Source organism: Oryctolagus cuniculus, chromosome 3 (genome assembly GCF_964237555.1).
Source record: "Oryctolagus cuniculus chromosome 3, mOryCun1.1, whole genome shotgun sequence".
Lineage (NCBI taxonomy): Eukaryota > Metazoa > Chordata > Mammalia > Lagomorpha > Leporidae > Oryctolagus > Oryctolagus cuniculus.
The window spans coordinates 85735565-85759276 of record NC_091434.1 but is presented as its reverse complement, the minus strand read 5'-3'; the positions used below and the strand labels follow the sequence as shown (position 1 = coordinate 85759276).

The 23712-nt window shown below is 39.3% G+C and overlaps 1 pseudogene; it reads right to left on the bottom strand.

The window, feature by feature from the left end:
* The window catches only part of LOC100355540 (angiogenic factor with G patch and FHA domains 1 pseudogene), a 174231-nt pseudogene that overhangs the window by 105427 nt on the left and 45092 nt on the right, over positions 1 to 23712 (bottom strand).

The window sequence follows — 23712 nt, the reverse complement described above, 5'->3', positions numbered from 1 at the left end:
TTGTGAAAACTATTTAACAACTGTGTCATTTATAATGACAGAAACAACATTCTTTAGAATTTAGAAGTTGTCCCTTCAGTTTACAAAGGCTCATTTTGTTTTATTTCCCTCATTAAGTATCTTTCATCTCCAGATCCATCCAAGTCCATTTTGAAGCCACTTCCACACTTTCCACCAGAATCACCTCTTTCAGTATCAAATTCCATATGTTTACTACCTGCAGCAAATTTTATCTTTTTATTTGTGTTAAAATTTCTTCTTTTAAGTTTCAAAAAAAGAGGCCCGCACAAGAAGGGAATTAACATTTATTGTACACCTACTATGTGCCAGAAACTATTTAAATCCCATTCACATATGTTAGTTCATTTGCATTTAAGCCTGGTTCCAATTATACATAACTTTCATAATTTGACAGGCATCAATCATTTTTCATTTCAGCCTGCATATTGCCAGACAGATGAGAGCACGTATTTTTAGATTGTCCTCAGATGGCAGCATTCGCGTTCCCTTGATTCAGTTCAGGTGGCCTTTTCTGGACCTTTTCTAGCTATCCCTCTGGTTCCAAAATTCCACACATTGTTCTCCTGACTCTAATACTCTTTATGATAATGCCCAGAAATTGCTGACATTTGGTTGCTCTCTTGCAGGAGAATCTACTCTCAGAAATCCCTCAATTAACCCCTAATTCATGAGAAAAAAAAATTACCATTGCATTTCATTATTATCTTTTAAATGTAAATTAAACCTACTTCCCACACACCTGAAATCCTGTTAATGCCATGACAATAAATGCTTCCACAGCAATATATCTTTCAGTATCTGTGTTCAATGAAGTGTCTGGGGAGATGCTATTATTCATTCTTTATGTGCTTTGTCCAGACAACAACATACATATGGTTTATCCCAAATTGACCTGGAAGCCCCAGGCAACATAACTATCATTAAGCACCATTTTAACTTCCAAGGTAAGGAGAATTCCCAAAGTTTGAAAACTGGAGACAATCTGCTCTTCTAGTTCAGCAACATTGTAGATCCATATTAAGAGGCTCTAGCTTCGGGCTGGCACTGTGGCGCAGTGGGTTAAAGCCCTGGCCTGAAGCGCCTGCCTCCCATATGGCCACCAGTTTGAGACCCAGCTGTTCCTCTTCTGATCCAGCTCTCTGCTATGGCCTGGGAAAGCAGTAGAAGATGGCCCAAGTCCTTGGGCCCCTGCACCCAAGTGGGAGGCCTGGAGGAAGCTCCTGGCTCCTGGCTTTGGATCTGCACAGCTCCAGCCATTGCGGCCATCTGGGGAGTGAACCAGCGGATGAAAGACCTCTCTCTCTCTCTCTTTGCCTCTTTGCTCTCTGTGTAACTCTGACTTTCAAATACATAAAATATTTTTTTAAAAAAGAGGCTCTAGCTTAAAGTGACCCCAAATCACAAAACATCCTCCCTTTTCCTCTCCATCTTGCTCTCTCCAGCAAAGCAAAGTCATTACCGCAGTTTTAAAACCCCTTGCAAATATGAATTGCAAAGGACGACAGAGTCACAGAGTGAACTCAGTAACCCCATGGAGCAGATCCCTCTGTAAGATCATTCTAAGGAACTCCAGTTTCTTTTCTTTGAGAGCTAATGAGCTACGGAAATTTGATAACTAACACAAGACTTTATATTTCAGTTTTAAAGCTTTATTACTGCAATGAATATGGGTACTGGTCCAGAGAGCCAAACCCAAGAAGAACTCCAAATGAAGCTAATGAAAATTATGGGGCAGGCCAGAAGGAAATCAAGCAGAAGTCCTAAAATAAATCAAATACTCTATAAAGCCATACATGAATGCTGATGTCTGTGAACAGGATTACCATATGCCTTATAGACCAATCATGTTATATGAGGCTTTTACTGTAAAATTCATAGAATCTAATTGATTCTGAATATTTTAAAGCCATTGGAGTTCATCTAGCCAAAACCCCACCATATTTGTAAGTCCTCTTCAACATAATCAGCAAGCAGCAATCTGGCCTCTGCTTAAACTTGCCCAGCAACACAGATCCTACATGCGCCTGAAGCTGACTATTTCAGCTCACCAGAAAGTGCTTCTACAACAGTAGAAACCTGCCACCCTCATCTTGCCATGTCCATCTTCTAGGAAGATAATACATCTGAGCAGAATGTGTGCGTATTGTTCCTAAAAATTCCCAGCACATCTATGTGTTGCTGAATGCCCATTTTTCTGTATCAAATGTCAAAAGTGTGCATTTGATTCACGAAAATGTCTAAGATTCATAAAAGTCATATGTCACTGTTGAGTGAGGAAAGCAGAATGAATCTAAACCTTAATTGCATGAGATATTTGAAGACAAATATCATACAACTGAACCTTCTTCAGAACAACTATAACTATATGTAATTCCTAAACCTGTTTTTCATTTTATTTATTTTTATTTATTTGAAAGGCAGAGTTACAGAGAAGCAGAGGCAGAGAGAGAGAGAGAGAGAGAGAGAGTCTTCCATCCTCTGGTTCGCTACCCAGATGGTTGCAAGGGCCTGAATTGTGATGATCTGAAGCCAGGAGCCCACGCAGGTGCAGGGGCCCAAGGACTTGAACAATCTTCTACTGCTTTTCCAGGCCATAGCAGAGAGCTGGATCAGAAGCAGAGCAGTCAGGACTCAAGCTGGCACCCACTGGGGATGCCAGCACTGCAGCTTTACCCACTATGCCACAGCGCAGGCCCCCTGTTTCTCATTTTAGCAACATACTGAACTTATTGTATCTCTTCAATATGTTAAATATCACCTGTAAAATATGACTCCTAAACTAGCCATAATACTCTGGGTACTCTGCAGCACGAATAGAGCAAACTTATTACCCTCTCTTTTCTGAATGCTCTACTTGTACCAGTGATGCCTAAGAAATCAATTGTTTCTATTAGTTGACCAGCTGTTGCCTCCATAGGCAGGCATTGCTCTATACAAATTATTCTAAGAACATGACAGACCAGCCAGCAGAGCTATTTACTACCATGCCAAGTGCCAGGGTAAGGAAAAGTCCTGAGGAGTTGGATCACTAGGCAGCTTTTCCCTTGGGTAGGAACCTGCAAAGGATCTCTAGTTACCTGATCTAATACCATGTAACATGATCAAAATGCCAGGTTATATCTGTTGGAAAACTACCCTATCTCCACACATCACTGAAGCAATTTTTTTTATCCTCCCCTCCATTTCAAAGACTTAGCATTTCCCCTTACAAAAATCTTTGCCAGATGATAGGGGAAAGGAGATTTTCAATTAATATTCCTATATTAAAAAATACAAAAATTTAAAAAGAGAGGAAATAAGACAAAAGAGGCTCAAGGAAGGACATCTCAAGTGGTTAGGAAATGCCTCTTCTGAGTCCTTTCCTTTGAATTACCTTTCTCCTTCACTACCCTCCCCATAAAGCTGCCAATCAGATTGGTAGGAGCGCAAGATTTACATCATACCTTCATTTCCCAGTAGGCAGTGTTGCCATGCTGTTAAAGTAAGTTCATGACTAGTGAATTCTCATGTCTTCCTGTCGAAGCCTAGGCAGGACCTTTCATTTGGAAGAAGGGAGATGGTCTTCCCCTCTTTGTTATTGGATGGATAAATAGAATCAACAAACCTGACGCCAGTTAGAGTTGCCAGATTTAACAAATTAAAATACAGAATAGCCAGTTAGATATTAATATCAGATAAAAAGCAAATACTTTTTTTATTTATGTGAAAGTCAGAGTTACACAGAGAAAGGAGAAGCAGAGAGAGAGAGAGAGAGAGAGAGAGAGAGAGGTCTTCCATCCGTTGTTTCACTCCCTGGATGGCCGCAACAGCCGGAGCCGTGCTGTTCCGGAGCCGTGCTGTTCCGAAGCCAGGAGCCAGGAGCTTCTTCCCGGACTCCCCCGTGGGTGCAGGGGCCCAAGGACTTGGGCCATCTTCTACTGCTTTCCTAGGCCATAGCAGAGAGCTGGGTCGGAAGAGGAGCAGCCGGGTCTCAAACTGGTGGCCAAGATCTTAGGCCCCTGCAGCCACGTGGGAGACCCGGAAGAAGCTTCTGGCTCCTGGCTTCAGATGGGCACAGCTCTGGCCATTACAGCCATCTGGGAAGTGAACCAGTGGATGGAAGACCTCTCTCTCTTTCTCTACCTCTCTCTGTAACTCTTTCAAATAAATAAATTAAACAATAAAAAAGTATACCCAGGAGTGGGAAAGTTTCAAAAGTATAACCAGATCTCCACATGGTTGGAAAGTATTAAATTATTTGAATGATCATTTGCTGTCTCCTGTGGTATACATCAACAGAAAGTTGGAATGAAAAGGAAAGCTTAGACTTGAACCAAGACACTCCAATGTTAGATGTGGTCATCCCAAAGGAGTTATAAACAGTAGTTCAAACGATCACCCCAAAATTTTAATTATAATTAAACTATACACTTAGGCAAGAAAATATATGATTAAGTATTTTTCTTGATTCAAGGACCCAAATCACTTTTTTAGTGGTACAAGTTACTATGCGGAAATGTGCTTATTAAATAGAAGCCACTTATTGTAACAGTAGAACATTAATTCTTTAAACAAGTTTAGTTTGCTTTAATGTGATTGTAAAAGAGACATACAACAAACTAACTGAAGTACATTTTTTCTGTAATGTGATTGTAAAAGAGACATACAACAAACTAACTGAAGTACATTTTTTCTGGGGCAGGCATTTCTGGGGTATCAGCAGGGTTGGCTTAACTAAATATGATTCTCTCATCCCTGTGGGAAATCTAGACTTTCTTTTTTTCTTTTTCAAAGATTTTATTTATTTACTTGACAGGTAGAGTTACAGACAGTGAGAGAGAGACAGAGAGAAAGGCCTTCCTTCTGTTGGTTCATTCCCCAAATGGCCACAACAGCTGGAGCTGCGCTGATCTGAAACCAGGAGCCAGGTGCTTCTTCCTGGTCTCCCATGCAGGTGCAGGGGCCCAAGCACTTGGGCCATCTTCTATCGCTTTCCCAGACCACAGCAGAGAGTTGGACTGGAAGAGGAGCAACCGGGACTAGAACCGGTGCCCAGATGGGATGCCGGCATTGCATGCGGAGGAATAACCCAGTACACCATGGCACCGCCCCCCCCCCTTTTTGGTAAGATTTTATTTATTTATTTGACAGGTAGAATTACAGACAGTGAGAGAGTAGACTGAGTTTCCGAGCCCTGGCTCCAGCTTCAGCAGAAATTTGGGCATTGTAGTCATTGTGGAGTGAATGAGAGAATGGGAGTGCTCCTTTTTAACAGTCTGTCAGTTTCTCTGTGCCTTTCTCCCCCTCTCTCTATCTTTCTTTCTTTCCCTGTGTCTGAGTTTGTATGTGCCTGACTCTCAACTAACATTCTTATTTTTATATATAATAACAGAGGTAAGGGACCATAATTAAATAAGTGATTTTTCCCAGAAAATTTTATAATTTTAGTTTATAAATTTCCTAAAATTAGCTTCATATGCAATGATCAATGCTAAACTACCTAAAATGTAATATACTGGAGTGACATTTAAAAATATATCAACATAAAATAAAACTTACTAGATTAACCGTTAAAACATCCCTCTTTTTCCCTCTCTCTTTCTCTTCCTCTCTCTCACATTCTGTCTCTTTCACTTTGCCTTTCAAATGAATAAATAAATATTTTTTAAAGCAAGCAAATATTTACTCAGACCTAAAATCAGCCTCTAATGATCCAGAACTGAATTCTGAGGTTTTACACTGTCACTCACGGACACTGCTGCTGCAGCATCAGGTGCCCAAGGTACCGGATATGTGGCCTCAGTACAATGCCATTAATCAGAGTTTGCACTCCTGTTCCAGAAATGACACACTGATTTTCTGACTTTTGATGTATGATACAATATGAGCTTGCAAAATTCAGGCTGCCTTATAAAACAAGCACAAAGATATACAAAACAGATATACATGTAAAAAAGCAAAGAAGCTCTATGAAATATCCACTGGATTATCAATACTTAAGCATGGGCTTTTCCTAAAAATAACACATGCTAGAAATAACAGAGGAAAAAAAGAAGAGAGCCGATTCAACAAAGGTTTTTGCCGCGGCAACTGTTCAGTCCTAGGAGGCTCCGCCAGCTGTCGGGCTGTGTGCAGAATCCAGAGCTACTGCTCACGGGTTGCAAAGCTGGGAAAGGAGTCAGAACTGAAGCTTCATTGCCATAGGAACACTAATTTCTGCATTTTCCTTTTCCTCATAAAACTGTACATGAGAACTGCTAATAAGTTTCACATTTCTTGGCTTTGTAAGAGAAAAATCTTAAGATGTGCATAACTTGGCAATAGACTTCAAGTTTGGAAGCTTGAAGGAGTTTTCAGAATATTCCTGCAGGATATGTCTTTCTATTCATTAAAAAGAAGAAAGGAGTTGATATGAAAAGAAAAGTAACATAGGTTCTAAACTTCAGTGAAAATAAAATGGCAAAATAGTGCTTATTTATTAAATATTAAACAGAGAGCAATTCAGTCTTGTATCTGTCAGATTCCTTGTAATCTGCACTCTTTTAAGTTTTTTAACCATATCGCACCTAGTGGTCCTCTTTTATTTAACACTTCCAGGCATTAAAGTCATCTGTTTTTATATGGATAGCCAATTAACTTGCTTTTGATGCAAAAAAAAAAAAAAAAAAAAAAAAAAAAAGTGTGTTGCTTGTACCATACTAGAAACTCTCCTAGGTGTTGGGGGCGGGGGGGGGGGGATAGATGAGTAATGATAGAGTTCTTATCCTCAAAGAGTTCCGTCTATTGAGGAGACAGTCTGGTCATAAAGATGTCCAAACTGAAATCCAAACACGTTGAGGAAAATACAGCCAGGAAGTTGTAGCAGTCACAGCCACTGCCAGCAAACAGTCCTGTAATGACCAGCAAGAGTTGACAAGTTGGACAATGTGGAAAAACATTCTTACCAGAGATGAGGATGTACAATAACCAGGTCAGGTGAAAATCACCTCACAGATTTAGTGAAGAACCAGTTGGACAATTGCCAGGAAGATAATGGCTTTTAAGATAGGAACACTGCATGGACTGAAACGATGATCAAACTCAAATGTGATTCCATACAAATGTGAGTGAAGTAAACTAAATAAAATTGGCTTCTTACAAACTCTGAGCATGTACCATGAGCCTTTCTTCTCTATAATATTTGCAATATGGAGGACATTAATCTAAAAATTCAATGCTTCTGGGTCTCTTTGAAGACACATAAAAACAAAACAATAAAATTACAATAAGCACCACTTACATTTAGGTATTTTTAGAGCACTTATTTATCAACTCCTCTGTGTTTCCCCCAACTGTCCATTGGATATGATAATCTTTTATAGACTTAGATGCTAAATACATTACTTTTTCTAATTTATCTTCTGCTTTCCCAGGTCATACCAGAAAGCTGGATCAGAAGTGGAGCAGCCGGGACTTGAACCAATGCCCATGTGGGATGCCAGCACTGCAGGCTATGGCTTTACTTGCTATGCCACAGTGCCAGCCCCTGATTGATCTTCTGAATTGTGTTTCACACATTTCATCAATCACTTCATTCTCACTTTCTAATATTGAAGTGTTGGTGCGTTCTTTTGTGGAGGAAGGGGTCATGTTATCTTCCTTATTATTGTTTCTTGGATTTCTGCATTCATTTTTAGGAATTTGTGGAAGTACTTGTTGATCTCCTCTAATGTCTTTTATCTTTGACCTAGGCCTCTGTGGCTTAGTGGAAGGTCTGCACATTCGCTGAATACCCAGAGGTATGTGCTGGGTGTGGCCAGTGAGCTTTAATCAGTGTACCAGGACAGGGCAAGTATCCAGGGTGACACTCAAGTTGGACTAGACAGATCTCCTCTTGTTAACAGAAGGAGGAATATGGTCAACTCAGTTGGTGTGAACACATCCTTACCTCCTCTCCTCTAAGTTGCTCAATGCCTGGGTGTTAGCCCCAATGGGTGCAACCCTCATCAGCACCACCACTTCAATCCCTAAATGATCTGTGCAATCCTCACTCTGAGCATGGATCCTGCTGAATCCTCAAGCAACCAGGGAGATCCAAGCTTGAGGAACCACACACAGTGATTTTCCAGAGACCCAGCTACACCCTGTGCCAGCTTGTGCCACCACAGAGTCCCCCACAGTCTTGGCACACAAGGTTCCCACAGTACAGGGTGCAGAGGGTCCACTCTGCTCCGCCAGTCTATCCAATCCACAGAGAGGCAGATGTTCCCAGAGCCAGCTGCCCATGGGTGCTCCGCTTAGGCGCCTTGAGCCCCAGAGCTTGTGGTATATTGGGAGCGCCTCACAGTCTTACATGGATGCCCAGCCCCCTGTCAATTCTCCCAGCCACACTCAAAGTCAGTGGAAACGGATTTTTCCTTTTGCTAGAATCTAGATCACACATGTACACAAAAACCACTGGGTAAATGTTGTTTTCTCCCCACCAGTTGCACTGGAGCTGCTGCCACCAGTACTGCTGAGATGTCCTGTTGTCTCAGCCAGTTTCTGTGCACACATCCAAGGGCTTCAGGAGCTGCCACTTATGCCCAAAATGGCACCTGTCCTCTCTCAGCCAGTTGCAGGTGCCATTGTAGGGGGGATGGGTTTAGAGAAACTCATCGCTATTTTTTTTTACTGGGTCCACGAGTAGCCTGTCCCTCTTAGGGCTCCAGACCAGACTCCTGCCATGCTCACCCTCTGTCTATATCACAAGTGTCATGGGTTGCTGCAGCTGGCGTTTTCTCTGGCTCTCGCCTGCTGCAGTCATGTGCTGTGTACATACCTGTGCTGCACAGCCACACCTTCCACACAGTTCCATAGTGTTCCTCTTCCTTCCATAAAATTTCTACTGCAGTTTCTCTAATTTTCCCCTGAGAATACACTTCCTACTCTTTTTTTTACTATTTATCCCTAGCCTAGAGCAGTATGTCATCCCCTATTCTGCCATCTCTGAAAGATTTATTTATTTTAAAGTCAAAGTTAGAAGGGAAGAGAGAAAGAGAGAGAGAGAGAGATTGTTCATCCACTGGTTCGCTCTCCAGATGACTTCAACGACCAAGACTCAATACATTATTTTTATAAATTGAAAATTTTTTGGCTAGAGCTTTTGTTGGCTTATCCCTCTGAGTGAATAAGCATCAAATGTTTCTATCTCATGAGTCTAGAAACTAAGATAGTACAAAGAGATTTAAGAGAAACTCACTTGTGGAAGTTGAAGAAAATGGACTTGCCACAAGTTACAGGAATAATTAGATGGCAAGGAATAGATGACAAAGAATTTTAAAAGTGCTGGAAATAATAAGCTCCACATATAATAAAATTTCCCTTTAAAAAGCTTCCCTGATCATTAGTCTCAATTGGAATAAGCTAATAAATAAAAAAGAGAGATGTTCCATATTAACAAACAGCATGAAGTGGCAAAGTCAGCTTTCTGACACTTCTCACTAGCTAATGAAAGCAGGTTTATTATGAAGGGCTTGATTGTGGTGAGACTCATTCCTAAGAAACTCCTCATCCTTGGGCTTTAGAAAAGCTTTAAATATCGGATACCAAAATAGGAAAACATGAGTTGGAGATTCAATTACCTAATTATTATTAAATTTGCTAGAAAGAGTTAGTACCACTCTTCTCCTGTAATGATGAAGCTAAAATGACAAAAGCTAGAAGTAATTCCAGGATTTTCATTACATTATCTATTCAACAATCTTGAGTATAATTCTGTTAGTGAGTTAATGTCTTGAGTAAGAGTTCCTTCTCCCCAGCAGGATGAATTCTACTGTAAGTCAAATGCTGTATTAGGTTGATGCAACTTACAAAAGTCATAGTTATAAAAAGAATATGCACTACTTTACTCTTACTATGCACCATCTTTGAACAGTTCTAATATCTAATTTAAGGTAATTAGGTCTTTTTGGAAAGCATTACAGAGAGAGAAGGAAAGAGAGAAAGAGAGGGGAAATCTTCCATCCATTGGTTCACTTCCCAAATGACCACAACAACCAGGGCTGGGCCAGGCCAAAGCCAAGATTCTGGAGCTTCTTCCAGGTCTCTCACGTGGATATAGGGATGCGAGGACATGGGCCATCTTCTGTTGCTGTGCCAAGCACATTTGCAGAGAGCTGGATGGGAAGTGAAGCAACCAGGTCTAGAACAGGTGCCCATGTGGGATGCCAGCATCACAGACAGAGGTTTAACCTGTAATGCCATAATGCCAACCCCAGGTAATTAGTTTTAAGATTAGCATTTTAATCAAATTACCTGTACCCTATCTACATTATAATGAATGAAATTCTGTTTCTGTAACATGTGCTTCCTTCGTTATAAAATAACTCCAAAATGATGGCCATTATATTCATGCCAGAGTTGCTTCAATCATCTATATAAAGTATGATTGAAACTCAATGATTTTTTTTTAGTTTGGCAGCCATGTTTCAGTTGTTATTTTACTTATTTATTTGAAGGGCAGAATGACAAAGATATATAGAGAGATTGATACAGGGAGAGAGAGACAGAGAGATAGAGATCTTCATCTGTTGCTTCACACTCGAAATGCCCATGACAGCCAGGAAAAGGCCAGGCTGAGACCAGGATCCTAGAATGCTATCTGTGTCTCCCACGAGGGTGAGAGGGAGCCAAGTACTTGAATCATCATCTGCTGCCTCCCAGAGTGTGCACTAGCTGGAAGCAGGATTGGAAGTGGAACAAGGGCTTGAACCCAGGTACTCAAATATGAATGGGAATGTCTTCACCACAGAGCAAAACACCTGCTCCTGGCAACCATTTTATATGCTCACATTTTGTGCACAGCTCCCACAGTGGGATACAACTATTCACTTAGTGCTTTAGCCAGTCAAAGAAAATTGCACAACATGCATTATTTGTACTTTCCTCTGAAGACATTCCAACTTCATCGTTGCATCGAAGTTACTATCACAAAATGGTGTTGTTGGCAAAGCTTATTAAAAAAAAAAAAACTACCAATAGTGCCGTAACAAATATGAATCACTTCACTAAAAATAATAGTAACTCTAGCAAACGGACTTCAAACATCTGTCAATTTGTTCAATTTGATTAAAATAAGTAGTGAAATATTAATAATGTGCTAATAGAACAAAACGATTTGGGACTTGTGAAAAAGTGAACAATATTCATAAGCCTATCATTTAAACTTACCACATAGTATCATCATGCAAAATGTATTTATAGTTAGCTGACAGGCTATGATATTCTTCTGTGTTTTCAATTAATAATGAGATTTACAGACTGACAAGAATGAAAAAGTACAGCTAAGTGATTTCATTTCCTCATTAAATTCTCCCTTTTGTATCAAGGCCAACTTAATAAGTAGCAAGGTTCTCCTGGGTTTGTTTAGTTTTACTTTTGGCTTTCTTGTAGTAAATTTAGCACAGTGTTTTCAACTTACTTAGATTTATGACTTCTCTGTGGGCTTGCATGGTTCTCTGCGCATGTCTCTACAACAGCTTGCACCCCAGACCCTTGCTGTTGTGTTTTATTTGCTTTTCTCTTTCCTGCTAGGCTGTACCTTCCTTGAGGAAGGGAATAAGAAAGTCTTTCTTGACTTTGTATCCCCAGGGCCTAGGATTGTGCCTAGAACACAGTATTTGCTCAATAAATATTTGGTAAGTGAATAAAACAACCAACTCAAGGGGAAATAAAGTTCAATATAATGTGAATTAATATTAACAATGTGCCCTTTGCTTTCATCTTTATCCTTTCTCTCCACCTCTCCTATTGCTCTCACCCCCTCCTCTTGTCCTTCCTCTCTTCTCCCTTCCAAAAAGTTATACAACACTAGTACTGAAATGATAAAGAACAATGTAACCAGTGTCTAGTATAAAACCTTCCCTACAGAATAAGCAATATTTGAATAAGAAAAAAGGGGGAGACAATGATGGAGAAAGGAAGAGTAGTAGTAAAAAAATTTAGAAATGTTATAGTTTTAAAGCTGCCTGACCCTTGGTGCAGCTTATTGTCAAGTTGAGACAAACAATTTTCCTGTTCATGAGACAACCATGATAATAATTAATTGTTGGTTGACATGTAATGCTGCTGGTATTCAAGCATTTTCATTAACACAAACAGAAATCTGCTTGGATGTGATATGCATCTTGAGCTTTTCATTATAACTCCTCTGTCTTATAATTTTCTAAAAATGAATCATGGCTTAAATGAAAGATGTATAGTTCACATGGAGAAGATCAACCTAGTGTTCCAGACTGCAGCCCATTTCTCTGACTAAAATTTTTAAAATATGTTCCTTATCTATACGATTCTGTTTCTAGAGAAATCAATTACAGCAAATGATGCTCATAACCCCAAGAGTGTGAAAAAAGTCAAACCCACATCCACTCATCCACTTCATGTGAGGACAAAATAAACAGCCTGTGGAATCTGCATTATGGGTTCAGTTTAATCCAATCAATGCTTGAATGTTTGTTTGGTTCAATCAATGTCTGAATATTTGTTTCCTGTATGTTTGTTAAATACTCACATAAGGGAATCAGGCTAATTAATGCATAAAAGTAGTCTGCTTCCAAGTGACTTTTCTTATAACTAGGAAAGAAGGAAAACTGAAAATGCTGGCTCTTTCTGGAAGTTGATTTCTATGCTAACCAAATAATAAGAAAAGTTTTTTATCCAAAATTTTCTGTGATTATTTTAGATGGGCTCTTCTAAAATAAATTTTTGCTGCTGAAATTGTCATAATTTCCATTTAAATGTTCATGTCATTATAATGAAATAGATATGTGACATTGGTGACTTTCTTTTGGCATGCTTTCAAGAGAATTAGATCAATATAAGAACAATATTTCTTTTAAGAAAGTATTTTAGGAAGATAGCTTAAATTATTAATGTTAAACCTCATTCAATCTAGCAAAAAGTTGCAGTAGACATACTCTGCAAATCTTTGTTTTTGTTTTTGTTTTGTCACCTGAGGGAAGGTTTCAAATTGTTATAATGAAGTAGTGTGTATGATAGACAACAAATCTTTTATCTTCTCTGTATACCAGAACTGAGTTTATCCAAACCATTGCTGTTTCTAAAACCTTAGCCAATGCCCATCGGGATCATAGCCCACAAAGTAGATGGTTGCCTATCCCATAAGACCAGACCAGGACAAAGTCATTCTGGCCCCATTCATAAAATATCTCCTTTGTTTTCATGTGGCATCACACTTAAAATTCTTTCTTTAAGATTCACTCATGGGGCCAGTTCGGTGGAACAGCGGGTTAACGCCCTGGTCTGAAGCACTGGCATCCCATATGGGTGCCAGTTTGAGTCCCAGCTGCTCCACTTCCCATCCAGCTCTCTGATATGGCCTAGGAAGGCAGTGGAGGATGGTCCAAGTCCTTAGGCCCCTGCACCCACGTGGGAGACCTGAAGGAAACTCCTGGCTCCTGGCTTCGGATCAGCGCAGCTCTGGCCATTGCAGCCAATTGGGGAGTGAATTGGCGGATGGAAGACCTCTCTCTCTGCCTACCTCTCTGTAACTAACTCTGCCTTTAAATAAATAAATAATTTTTAAAAAAAGATTCACTCATTTGAATTCAACTTTGTCCTTTAATTGCAAAATGCATTTTATTCCACTTATGAACAGAGTAAAACTCTAAGCTACTAATTGATAGAAATAAACATAAATTACAAAAATGGAAGCAATCCTTAAAATAATTTATTCCCACCACTATGCTATAGAGAATGTGTGTCTCATGATAATCCAAGATAAGCTATTAAAAAATAATGGGGAGTAAAACAGGGAACAGTTAGTGAAAACTATGGCTGTTGAAGACAGGTCTTGTCTTACCTACCATTGTTAATACAACTTATTATTCTACTTTGTTAATGTTGCCATATATCTTCTTAATATCAAAAAGAGGGAATTTGGGAACAAATAGAACCACTATCATCTGATATATAACTTAGCCAATAGTTTTCATCTTCTCAGTTTTAATTCATTATAGATAAAGAAAAATAAGACCTCTCTTTAATGATTTTCTTAAAAAAGAAATAGTCAAGTAAGATTTTTGGTGTGTTAGTATATTCCTTTATTTTGCTTTTTAAAAATCCTCTGTTTAAAATAGCTGGTGCGAGACTTCACATGAGGACTTTCATTTTTTGTTCTTGGTAGAAAGGATAGAACACAGTTTATAATAACATGCACTGTGTTTAAGGTAAAATTTAAGCATTACAAGTAGACAATCATTTGTGTGTGTGATCAACAAATATGTAATAAATTGAGGTGGATAATTTTAAAAATCAAGCAGATAATTCAATAACCATATCAATGGAACACAATCATAGCACTTTCAAGAATGTTGGAGATTGGATTAAGATGACAGAGTAGGGAGGGAGCTTACCACTCTAGTCTAGGAGAAGACAGTTTTTAGAAAGTGGAGAGGGTGCAGTCTCAGGGAAGAGTTAGAGAAAAATCAGCAGAGGAAACTCCATGCAAATTAGAGGGACAGAGTGGACCTATGTGGAGGGTGTGGGTACACACAAATCAGGACCCCAGGAGCCACAAGCCTCCACACCAGCTTTGGAGAGAGGTGAGACCAGACTGCAGCAGCTCAAGCCATTGGTGATAAATCTACAGGAAAAGCAGGGAGGAAATCTGGCTTGAAGCCCTGCCAAACTAGAGAAGGAAAAAGATGTGTGTGTGGGAGGAGGGGCACCATTCTCTATCCCTGATCGCCCTACAATGGTGTCTGATAAGAAACCAATACAGCACAGGCACTATTTTGGACATGTGTAACAGCTTCCCCAGCTCATGTCCATACCCAGTAACCAGCCAAGCAGAGACTCCTGAGCCTGATGAGGAGAACGGACAGGGGGCTGGGTGCCCATGATTGTGGGAGGCTTGTGTGCCAGGACTGTGAAAACACTGAGACTGCAGTGCTTTGAAAACACTGAGGCTTTGTGGGAAAGCTCAGGGTGTGGTTGGGACTTGGGGCAGTCACTGTGGGAGGCTCCACACACTCAGGGTCCCCTGGTACCCTGATGAGGGACAATGCTGAGAAATCTACTTACACCAAGCACTGCACAAAGATCCTTTGTATGGTCCTTGTGGAACTGCAGATAAATACTATGCCCACTGGGACTAGCACCCAGGCACTGTTCTCCTTGAGCTGAGTCTATGCCAACATAAGGAAAAAAAATCCCTCTATTTAAAAAGAGAGAGAGAGATTTATCATGCCCAACCTGGTTATCACCTTAACACTCCATTCATTCTGGAGCACTGAACACAGCTCCCTGGCCACACCCACCAAATGCCTCTAGGTATTCCCTGAAAGCAGACACTCCACTAATCCACACATAGTCCAAAGATAAAAGCCACCACAGAAAAAAAAAAAAAAAAAAAAGAAGAAGAAACCAATGAGTATATCCAGAAATGCTGAGTAATAAATGCACCAATTCACGAAACAAGAATAAGGAACACAACATCATGCCCCCAAAACAACACAACATTCAAATACTAGATTGTGAGGATTAAGAGTTTGAAGAAATGCAAGAAATGGAATTCAAAAAATTGATCATAAGATTACATAGAAGTAATCAGAAGCAAATACACAAACTAATGAAATCCAAACATGACATGAAAGAAAACTTCTCCCATGAAACTGAGAACTTAAAGAGAAAGCAAAATAAAATTTTGGAAATGAAGAATTCAATATAACAAATAAAAAATGTAGTGGAAAACCTTAACAACAGGAACAGTGAGGTAGAAGAAAGAATATCTGACTTAGAAGACAAATCACTGGAAATTATACAGTTAGACAAAAATCAACAAGAGGAAATTAAAAATTAAAAACACTGTTGGAAGTCTACAGGATACTATCAAATGACCCAACATACAGGTTCCAGGAGTTCCTGAAGGCATGAAAAGAGAAAAGAATAGAAGACTTTTTTACTGAAATAATAACAGAAAATTTCCCTAATTTAGAGAAAGAAAGGAAAATCCAAGCACAGGAAGCACATAGAACTCCTTATAGATATGATAGACATGACCAGAAAAGCATCTTTAATACAACACGTTGTAATCAAACTCTCCACAGTAAATCATAAAGAAAAGATACTAAAATGTGCATGAGAGAAATACCAGGTTACTTTCAGAGTATCTCCACTTAACTCACAGTGGACTTCTCATCAGAAACCCTACAGGCTAGGAGAGAATGGTGAAACATACTCCAAGTCTTAAGAGAAAAAACTGCCAACCCAGAATGCTGTACCCTGCAAAGCTCTCATTTATGAATGAAGGTGAAATAAAGACCTTCTATAACAAATAGAAATTGAAAGACTTTGCCACCATCTGTCCAGCCTTGCAAAAGATGCTTAAGGATGTGCTGCACACAGAAATACACAAACATGGTCATCACTACAAAAGAAGGTAAAGAAAGAAAATCCCCAAGTAAAAGTACAAAAAAATTCAAAGTAAAATATAGGAATATTTATGGAAAAATGGCAGGGCAAAGTCGTTAGTTATCAGTAGTCACCTTGAATGTAAAAGGCCTCAACTCTCCAGTTAAAAGACACAAACGGACTGAATGGAGTAAATAAAATCCCACCTGTTTTCTGCCTATAAGAAACACATCTCCTTTTTTTTTTTTTAGAAAACTTTAAGAAATATAAATTTTTAAAGTATAACTTTTGGATTATAGCAGTTTTCTCCTCATAACCACCCTCCCACCTTCAAACCACCCCATCTCCTACTCCTTCTCCCATCCCATTCTTCATTAAGATTAAGAAACGCATCTCACCAACAAAGGTGCTTGCAGACTGAAAGTGAAAGGATGGAAAAAGGTATTCCATGCTAAAGGAAACCAAAAAAAAAAAAAAACTGGAATAGTTATCCTAATATTAACACAGTGAAGAACAAAAAGCATATATTATCCCAATAGATGCAGAAAAAGTATTTGATAAAATACAACACCTTTTCATAATGAAAATTCTAAGCAAATTGGGTATAGAAGGAACATTCCTCAACACAATCAAAGCAATTCATCACAAACCCATGGCCAGGTTCCTATTGAATGGGGAAAAGTTGGAAGCATTCCCACTGAGATCCAGAACCAGACATAGATATCCACTGTCACCTTTACTATTCAATATAGTCCTGAAAGTTTTAGCCAGAGCAATTAGGCAAGAAAAATAAATCAAAGGGATACAAAACTGGGAAGGAGAAAGTCAAACTATCCCTATCTGCAAATATATATACGGGATCCAAAAGACTCCATTAAGAGACTACTAGAACGCATAGAAGAGTTTGGTAAAGTCACAGGATATAAAATCAATACACAAAAAAAAATCAACAGCCTTTGTATACACAGGCAATTCCTCGGCTGAGAAAGAACTGCTAAGATCAATCCCATTCACAATAGATACCAAAAAAAATCAAATACTTTGGAATAAATTTAACCAAGGATCTCAAAGATTTCTATGATGAGAATTACAAAACATTAAAGAAAGAAATAGAAAAATACACAAAAAATGGAAAAATCTTCCATGTTCATAGATTGGATGAATCAACATCATCAAAATGTCCACACTTTCAAAAGCAATTTACAGATTCAATGCAATACCAATCAAAATACCAAGGACATTCTTCTCAGATATAGAAACAATGATGTTGAAATTCATATGGAAATACAGCAGGCCCTGAATAGCTTAAATAACCTTATACAATAAAAACAAAGCTTGAGGCATCACAATAGCAGATTTCAATATATTCTTTAGGGCAGCTACAATAAAAACAGCCTGGTACTGGTACAAAAACAGATGGATAAACCAGTGGAACAGAAATAGAAATGCCAAAAATGAATCCAAGCATCTACAACCAATTTATATTTGACCAAGGAGCTAAAGGACAGTATCTTCAATGAATGGTACTAGGAAAACTGGATTTACACATTCAGAAGTAGGAAGCAAGACTTCTATCTTACACCTTACAAAACAATTTACTCAAAATGGATTGAAGACTTAAATCTACGGCCTAACATCATCAAATTATTAGAGAACATCGGAGAAACCCTGCCAGACATTGACATAAGCAAAGACTTCTTGGAAAAGACCCCAGAGACACAAGCAAAGTCAAAATTCATGAATGGGATTATACCAAATTGAGAAACTTCTCTACTGCAAAAGAAACACTCAGAAAGTGAATAGGCAACCTACAGAATGGGAGAAATTATTTGCAAACTATTCAACTGATAAAGTGTTAATAAGCAGAATACATAAAGAGAACAAGAAATTCAACAACAACTAAACAAACAATCCAATTAAGAAATAGGCAAAGGATTTGAACAGGCATTTTTGAAGACAGGAAATTCAAATGGCCAACAAACACATGAAAAAAATATTCAGCCGGCCGGCGCCATGGCTCAATAGGCTAATCCTCCACCTTGCGGCGCCGGCACACCGGGTTCTAGTCCCAGTCGGGGCGCCGGATTCTGTCCCGGTTGCCCCTCTTCCAGGCCAGCTCTCTGCTGTGGCCAGGGAGTGCAGTGGAGGATGGCCCAGGTGCTTGGGCCCTGCACCCCATGGGAGACCAGGAAAAGCACCTGGATCCTGGCTCCTGCCATCGGATCAGTGCGGTGCGCCGGCTGCAGCGGCGGCCATTGGAGGGTGAACCAACGGCAAAGGAAGACCTTTCTCTCTCTGTCTCTCTCTCTGTCCACTCTGCCTGTCAAAAATAAAAAAAAAAATTAAAAAAAAAAAAACCCATGATTTAAAAAAAAAAAATATTCAGCCATCAGGGAAATGAAAATCAAGACCATGATGAGGTTTCACCTCAACACAGTTAGAATGACTTTCATATAGAAATCAACAAACAGCAAATGCCAGCAAAGATGTGAGGGGAAAGGTACCCTAATCCAATGTTGGTGAGAATGTAAACTGATGCAGTCACTGTGGAAGACTGTATGCAGAGACCACAGAAATCTCAATATAGACCTACCATACGACCTAGCCATCCCACTACTGGGAATTTACCCATGAGAAATGAAATCAGCATACGAAAGAGTTATCTGCACCCCCATGTGTATTTCAGCTCAATTCACAATAACTAAGACATGGAATCAACTCAAATGCCCATCAACTGAAGACTGGATAAAGAAATTATGGGGCCGGCGCCGCGCTCACTAGGCTAATCCTCCGCCTTGTGGCACTGGCACACCGGGTTCTAGTCCCGGTCGGGGCGCCAGATTCTGTCCCAGTTGCCCTTCTTCCAGGCCAGCTCTCTGCTGTGGCCAGGGAGTGCAGTGGAGGATGGCCCAAGTACTTGGGCCCTGCACCCCATGGGAGACCAGGAGAAGTACCTGGCTCCTGCCATCGGATCAGCGTGGTGCGCCAACCGCGGCGGCCATTGGAGGGTGAACCAACGGCAAAAGGAAGACCTTTCTCTCTGTCTCTCTATCTCTCTCACTGTCCACTCTGCCTGTCAAAAAAAAAAAAAAGATTAAAAAAAAAAGAAATTATGGGATATGTACTCTATGAATACCACACAGCAGTAAAAAAAAAAAATTGAAATCCAATCATTTGCAACAAAATGGATGAATCTAGAAAACATCATACTTAGTGACATAAGCCAGTCCCCAAAGGGGCAAATACCACATGTTCTCCCTCACCTGTAATAAATAACAGAGTACCTAAAGGCATTCTGTAGACATGAAATTGTCACTTTGAGAAGCAATAACTTAAACAGCCCTTGTCTTGATTGTTGAGGAACAGTTTTGTTTTCTTTTAATACTATTTGTTGAATTCTTTAATTAACATAGAGTTAAACATATGTGTATGAAATCAATTGAAAAATGTATCTCAGTAAAAATAAGAGTGGGAATAAAAGAGGGAGGAGGAAGAGAGGTTGATAGAATGACTGGGAGGGTGGCACAGTGGGGTGAATCACCATGTTCATAAAGTTATAATTATGAAGTATATGAAGTTTCTAACTGGAAAGCTGTATATTTCTGCATACATTCCTATGGACTTACTTTTAAGGGTACAGTTTAAAAGCTTGCCATGGGACCCCAAGTCCCCTTAAGCTGGGTGGTAAAAATTCCATCTTAATGTTGAAGTGCTCATATGGATAGGATTCAGGGTCTGGTAATAATAATAGATAGAATTAAAAAATACTGAATGCTCCAACATGGGAAGCAGTCCACACAGCAGACCCATAGAATGAGAATTGCTTTAAATAGCACTCTAATCTCAGAATCAGTCCTTAAAGCATTCTGGTCTGGATGAAAGACTCACAAGAGCATTTCAGGCATGGAAAGCCAAGACACTGTAGCAAAAAAAAAAAATGTCCTACATGAAGGACCTCGGTGGGTGAGATCCCAGTGGGGAAAAAATTGGTCATCAAAGGAGGAGGTATTTTTCTCTGAAGGATGGAGAGAACTTCCACTTTACTTACGGCCTTGTCTAAATACTGACAGAGTTTGTGAATTCAAAAGGCTTCCATAGCCTGGGTAGCTCATGTCAAGAGCCTCAGGTGATCACTGACATCATACATAAGTGTGTTAATTGTTAAATTAACCACAAGAGTCACTGTGTGCTAACCTCCCATGCAGGACCTTTGTCCTCAAAAAGTTGTATTATAACTATGTCTAAGTCCTCCTAAAAATGCTCCCAAAATTCTTGGGTGCTTCATTAAAGTTAATTAAGTTTCTTAAGAAAGAAAGAAAGAAAGAAAGAAAGAAAGAAAGAAAGAAAGAAAGAAAGAGAGAAAGAAAGAGGTGGTATTAACTTCAAGATGCAATGACTTTGAACAACCCTTGTCTCAGCTGTTGAGGAACAGTTTATTTTTGTTTTGTTTTTTGGTTTTTGGGGTTTTTTTTACCATGAAAATTGTTGAACTCTACTTAGTATAGAGTTGATCTTCTGTGTATAAAGTTAATCAAAAATGGATCTTAGTGGAGAATGAGACTGGGAATGGGAGAAGGAGGAGGAGTGTTAGAGTGATGGGTCTGCAATCCCACCAGCAATGAATGAAAGTTCCAGGGGCCGGTACTGTGGTGTAGAGGGTAAAGCTGTCTCCTACAGCGCTGGCATTCCATATGGATACCGATTTGAGTCTCAGATGCTCACTTATGATCCAGCTCCCTACTAATGCACCTGCACACACGTGGGAAACCTGGAAGAAACTCCTGGCTTCGGACCAGCTCAGCTCTGGCTTTTGCTTTCATTTGGAGTGTATACCAGTGGATAAAAGATCCTTTTCTCTGCCCCTCCTCTCTCTCTATAATGCTCCTTTCAAATAAATAAAATCTTTTTTTAACTTTTATTTAACGAATATAAATTTCCAAAGTACAGCTTATGGATTACAATGGCTTCCCCCCGCCCATAACTTCCCTCCCACCCGCAACCCTCCCCTTTCCCACTCCCTCTCCCCTTCCATTCACATCAAAATTCATTTTCAATTCTCTTTATATACAGAAGATCAGTTTAGCATATATTAAGTAAAGATTTCAACAGTTTGCACCCACACAGAAACACAAAGTGAACAATACTGTTTGAGTACTAGTTATAGCATTAAATCTCAATGTACAGCACATTAAGGACAGAGATCCTATATGAGGAGTAAGTGCACAATGACTCCTGTTGTTGACTTAATAATTTGACACTCTTGTTTATGGCGTCAGTAATCTCCCTAGGCTCTAGTCATGAGTTGCCAAGGCTATGGAAGCCTTTTGAGTTCACCGACTTCAATCTTATTCCAACAGGGTCATAGTCAAAGTGGAAGTTCTCTCCTCCCTTCAGAGAAAGGTACCTCCTTCTTTGATGGCCCCGTTCTTTCCACTGGGATCTCACTTGCAGAGATCTTTCATTTAGGTCTTCTTTTTTTTTTTTTTTCAGGGTGTCTTGGCTTTCCATGCCTGAAATAGCCTCATGGGCTTTTTAGCCAGATCGGAATGCCTTTAGGGCTGATTCTGAGGCCAGAGTACTATTTAGGACATCTGCCATTCCATGAGTCTGCTGTGTATCCCGCTTCCCATGTTGGATCATTCTCTCCCTTTTTTTTTTTTTTTATCAGTTAGTATTTGCAGACACTTGTCTTGTTTATGTGATCCCTTTGGCTCTTAGTCCTATCATTATGATCAATTGTGAACAGAAATTGATCACTTGGACTGGTGAGATGGCATTGGTACATGCCACCTTGATGGGATTGAATTGGAATCCCCTGGTATGTTTCTAACTCTACCATTTGGCAAAAGTCAGTTTTAGCATGTCCCAAATTGTACATCTCTTCCCTCTCTTATTCCCACTCTTATATTTAACAGTGATCACTTTTCAGTTAAGTTTCAACACTTAAGAATAACTGTGTATTGATTACAGTATTCAACCAAAAGTATTAAGTAGAACAAACAAAAAAAATACTAAGAGGGATAACATATTAAGTTGTTCATCAGCAGTCAGGGCAAGGGCTGATCAAGTCACCGTTTCTCATAGTGTTCATTTCACTTTAACAGGTTTCCTTTTTGGTGCTCAGTTAGTTGTCACCAATGAGGGAGAACATATGATATTTGTCCATTTGGGACTGGCTTATTTCACTCAGCATAATGTTTTCCAAATTCCTAAGAGGGATCACTTTTCAGTTAAAATTTAAACACCTAAGAATAATTGTGTGTTAATTACAGAGTTCAACCAATAGTACTAGAACAAAAAAAAAATACTAAAATGGATAAAGTATTACATTGTACATCAACAGTCAGGACAAGAGCTGATCAAGTCACTTTAAAAAAATTAGAGTGGATGGGAGGGTGGGTATGGTGGGAAAAATCCCTATATTCCTAAAGTTGTACTTATGAAATGCATGAAGTCTGAATTCCTTAAATAAAAGATTTCTTTGAGGGGAAGAAGAATGTTATAATTCTGTTCAATGCTATATTAACTTAAGTTTTTTGAAAGAGCTAAGCCTATATGATTACACAGAATTATTATTGTATATTCTTTGAAGACAAGGAGTTTTGTTTCATTTATAACCATCTCCAATATGTAGAACACTGCTCAATCCATAACAGTCATTGAACAAATAAATGAAAGAGTGAGTGAATATCATCGTATTTCCCTACAAGATAGAGAAAGGCTTAGTCAGGAAAGAAGAGAATATCATGATTACCCATATTTATTTTATGTGGACATGCGAAAGTTTGTAATAGTGAAGAAAAAGTAGTGGGAAAGAAAGGGTATTAGACAGGATCTGTTGTGTACCTACTTGGGCCGAGGTTTTGTTTCTCTGTTTGATATACTCACCCTCTGAGATTGGTCTTAATATTGCCATTCTAAGGACACTGAACCACAGAGACTTTAGAGATGTTCCCAGAATAATACTGCTATTTGTAATTAAAATTTAAATAGAGTTGATTGATGCAAAAATTCGTATGCTTTTTATTTTTCCTTGTCTCTTCTAACTTCCAAAATAGAAAAAAAAAAAAAGATAAGACCGAATGCTCTGGTGGAGTGAGAAGATAGGGACAGTATAATCACTTTCACTATAAATATTTCTGTTTTAAAAGCTAACATGAAGGAATGGCACTGTGGCATAGCATGTTAAACTGTGGTCTGCAGTGCCAGCATCCCATATGGGTGCTGGTTCAAGTCCCAGTTGCTCCACATCATTTCCAGCTCCCTACGAATGTGCCTGGGAAAATAGATGAAGACAGCTCAAGTGCTTGGGCCCCTGCA